Source organism: Centropristis striata, chromosome 4, assembly GCF_030273125.1.
Source record: "Centropristis striata isolate RG_2023a ecotype Rhode Island chromosome 4, C.striata_1.0, whole genome shotgun sequence".
NCBI classification, from domain to species: Eukaryota; Metazoa; Chordata; class Actinopteri; order Perciformes; family Serranidae; genus Centropristis; species Centropristis striata.
In genome coordinates, this window is record NC_081520.1 from 20,807,299 (window position 1) to 20,811,704 (window position 4,406).

At 42.2% G+C, this 4,406-nt stretch overlaps 1 long non-coding RNA gene across 2 annotated transcripts in view; it reads right to left on the minus strand.

Annotated features, from left to right (window-relative positions):
• The window catches only part of LOC131970306 (uncharacterized), a 5,174-nt gene extending 2,798 nt beyond the window's left edge, over window positions 1-2,376 (minus strand). The window contains exon 1 of one of the 2 annotated variants that reach the window (XR_009394173.1): window positions 2,203-2,376. This is a non-coding gene — a long non-coding RNA (uncharacterized LOC131970306). Of the gene's footprint in view, window positions 1-523; window positions 567-2,202 lie in introns of those variants that run through there. The other variant, XR_009394174.1, reaches the window with a different exon arrangement.
• Window positions 2,377-4,406: the final 2,030 nt, after the last annotated feature.

Sequence of the window (4,406 nt, forward strand, 5' to 3'; positions counted from 1 at the left end):
GCATAAACTGGCAATTTTTTTAGCATTATTATATTATTATTAGCATAATGACACCTTCCCAGATAGACACAAGACAAAACACAGCAATCATAAACTGTTGTGGCCTAGATTATCAACTCACAATGCATTATAGGCTGTCTGTCAGTAGCATCAAATCAGTCAAACCATGCAATGCACTCTTAGAATCAATAGTGTTAGCTAACACCAGACACATCTACTGTTAGCATCATGGTAACTGTAACAAGGAGTAACTGTAAAGATATTCTGCCTCGACGGACCATTTATAAATTGCTTCGACATAATGCTAAAGCTAGCTCGCTAGAGAGCGCTAGCTCAGACCTAAGACCAGTAGCCGCGAATAAATTAGCAAAATAAAATGACAAACATCGTCCAAATGAAACTCAAATAACTTGCAACTACATTTCACAACATTTTCGACAGTAGTTTAAAAGTTCAAATATGAAAATGCTAACATTATAAGGCACAATTGTAACGGTAGTATGCTAGTAGTATGTCTTCTTACCTCGCCGAGTCCCGCCAGCTTTGATGTAAATACTGTCGGATTTACATCAAAGCCAAAACACAAGAAGCCAATCAGATTCGCCCCATAACTGTGCTCCAATCCTGTGATTCCCAACAGCTGTTCCGCGGCACACAAGTGTGCCGTAAGAAATCATCAGGTGTGCCGTGGAAGATTATCCAATCTCTAAGTGAGCGGCGTGAAGTGAGAGGCAGAACAATTAAATGCTCTTCCAACAGAGTGCAGTGTATCAGTGAATCTCTCGAATTCACGCGTAATCAAGTGATATAACCGGAAGAGAATCAACATCTCATTAATGACTGGAGACAAATCCAGGGACTCTGCTCTATGAAATCTTCCTCCAGAAAATGCTAACTACAGACGCTGGAGTGTTTTTAATTTCACCGCCGTTATAACCGCCGAGTTCTACTGAGAGCACAACACTCAGTACAGTACAGCGGTATCAATCCACCGCAGTGACAGACAGGCAGTGAGACAGGTCGAGTGAAGTCAGCAGGTATTAAGTCATCAACTATGTCCATACTCCAAAACAAACCGTATACACAAACACAATAATTGAAACGCAGCTGTCCGACTCTGTCCCTCTGTGAGCCTCTTATTAAACACACCTTTCACCTCAAACAGCAGCCCTCATAAATACCCTCACCACTCTGAGCCTAAACATGAACATATCTTGTTAAAATAATTTGAATATTATACTTGTTGAAAATGAAATGTTACTGTCTTCCTCTCTTTTTCCCCTTTGTGATTTTTCTCCCAACAGTCATCACAGGTCACTATGCATGCGTAATTCACTAAACCTTGAGTGTAATAAATATCTCTATGCATTTATATTAAGTCAGACAATATGATTTTGATACAATGATTATGTTTGTGTGTTAATTTTGGTTTAGAAACTTTGACTACATATATTTCATTGTCTGTTTAATATTTTTTAGACTTTTAGAATCTGTGAGACAGTTAAATTCCTTTGACTCTGTAGACATAATATCTTTGTGAGACAAAACAAGGCAGTAGGTTTTTTGTTGAATGTCCTGGAGAAGTCAGGATGGCCTTGTCCGGGGCAGCAAGATCGTATGCCCAGCTGGCATTGACGTGCCGTTGTATTAATTAAAACTGGCGAATCAGCGATCAAGAGGGCGGGACTTCCTGGAGGAAATCGACCAGCATGTTTTGTAAACAATTGTAAGGTTATTTTAATGGGTTCCAGGGAGAGAGTCGTGGTTCAGACTTCACGAACTGAAACACGTCTGTTTGTATTCAGGGACATGAGTTAATTTTGAACCCGGAGATCTCTGTAAAGTGCACATTTTTTGACGTATTGTAATAAAACTTTGTTAAACTGAGAAACTTGGACGTCTCCAGCTCTTCATTTCCCCATCAACGAATGCGCAGAAAAATGGTGAGGTTTTTTCTGGTGGTGACAGATTATCAATTTTCAAGGTTTCCTCATGCAATTTTTCTAACAATCTGCAGCTCAGGATTGGTCTGAAATGACTGCCAAAAATGAAAAACTAACCACAATAATATAAAAAAAAAAACACCTGTCTTAAAACCCAAATAATTCCACATCAACATCATTTAATTCCTTGGCCAGAGAAGCTCATCACAGCTGATGCAAACCTCTAAAGAAATGATTATTTTTACTTATTATTTCTTACCGTGACTCCACGTTCTCCACGTCAGTCAGTCGGGTTATCCTAAATTCCGCGACCTCCCTCACCACATCTTGCAGGCTATATTCTTGTGATGTGTGCAGTTTAGCATGCGCTATTCCTTTACTTGGCCTAACTGCTTCAAATGCGTCTCCATGTGTAGTGGCAGATTTTTAAAATAAAAAAAGCAGCTTCTGCTCAACAGAAGTATTGACAGTAGCTAGCTGTTGTCACCCAGACTTCTCAGACATGTTTTGCATCACACTCTTTCGTTCACAAGAAAACGTGTTCTTTCAACCTAGCCGGTCATTTGATGTCATTGTTAGCTAACGCTAATGTTAGCTAGTAATTAGCTATTACCGTTAGCATGGACCGACATAAACTAAAACGTTTTCGTCTGATAACTATTGAAAATGGAAACATTGTTCGCATCTTCTCCGTCATATTCCTGTCTCACGTTTAGCGTTTATTTATTATATTTTACGTTAAACCACCGGCGATTACTGACGTTAGTAAGCTTGACCTAGTTACCTGCTGTTGACAGGACGCTCCGGTGTCTCCGCTCGGACATCTTTCAGCTCGGACATCCTTCAGGGACAGCACGTTCTCTTCCCGGCACAGTACTCCAAATGTGCATTTGTTACACATGCTTCACCACGCATGGTATGGTCCAGGTCAGCCTCCTGACAGCAGATTCAGACTCAGGACACAACGACACCAGGTGCTCCGCCCCCCAGAAGAGCTCCGGCTCCACATCCTCCTCTCTCCGGACCACCGCTCCAGTCTCTGATCAGAAAGTCTTCCAATGTTTGTGGGCTGTCTGAGAAGACTGACATAAATTAAGACGACCGCCATCCTCTGCTTCAGAGAGACAGCCTGCACCGCTGGACTGCAGGTCTCTGCTCGGTGTCACGGCAAACCCATGGATCTAACACTTTAACTACTGTATGATCATTTAGAAACAAGAAACAGCATTTTTTTTAACCTTTTCATTATCAGTGATGAAGCGTAGAGTTGTGGTCGTGAACGTCATGAAACAACCGTTGTTGTTGTTTAATTGATGCCGCCGCTACCAGCTGTCAGCAGTAAACTGAAAAGGCACCCACGTGGAGGGCTGGAACATGACCAATCATAAGAGGCCTGGGGTCAGCCTTGGCCCCGCCCCCAATGTGTAAAGAGTCCTCGCTCCGCGGGAGCAGAGCTCCACCGCCAGCGAGCATGGGGGAGAGTCTGCTTCACTCAGTTGCTGAATATGTGCGCAAAGATCAAACAATGACTCAAATATGACGCTATAGTCCAGCTCTGCCTGCTCACTGTGGCGGAACTGTCTCCACCAGCAGTTCATTTCAGTTGATTGCTCTGCTGTGATTGGTCAACTCCACCTGGCCACCTGGTTGCTTAGAATCAGAATCAGAATCACTTTATTTGTCCCTTGAAGGGAGATTTGTTTTGCAGCAGGACACACAAGACAAGGTACACAACGATACAAGACAAGGTACACAACGATAACATAACATAATAAGACCCAATAAATATCTAATAAAACACAGTCAAAGAAACGCCATACGCATATATAAAATCACTGACACGTGTTCGTTGCAGAGCTGATACCCCTAAATGGAGAGTTACTACCTAGTATAGGTACAAAGTGCAATGTGCAGATGTGCAAGAAACAGACTTGTGAAGATGAGCAATTTGAGGGCTACTTTCTATTAGTTAAATATATGGCAGTTGGTATAAATGAGACCTGGAGTCTTTTAGTCCTCCACCTAGGGGCCCTAAGACGCCTTGCCTTGCCTGAGGGCAAGGGCTCAAATTCATTCCGAAGAGGATGATCAGGACAATCCATAATGGCGCTAGCCTTCCTCAGGACTTGTCTGTTATACATAGACATAACGCCTTCCTGCTGAAATCCTTCCAGCAGTATTGACCAGCCTACCAAGGCGATTCTTGTTGGACAGGTTCAGGTTTCCAAACCATGCAACAATACAAAAGGTTAAAACAGATTCAATAAAACTTCTGTAAAAGAGAGTCATCATCTCAGAGGAGACATGGAAGGTCCTCATTTTCCTTAAAAAGAACAGTCTCTGCTGGACTTTTTTGGAAGTAACCTCAACATGTGGTTTGAAGCACAGCTTGTTATCAAGGACCACACCTAGATATTTATAGCTGTCCACCATCTCAACCACAGCACCTTTAACAAATGTTGG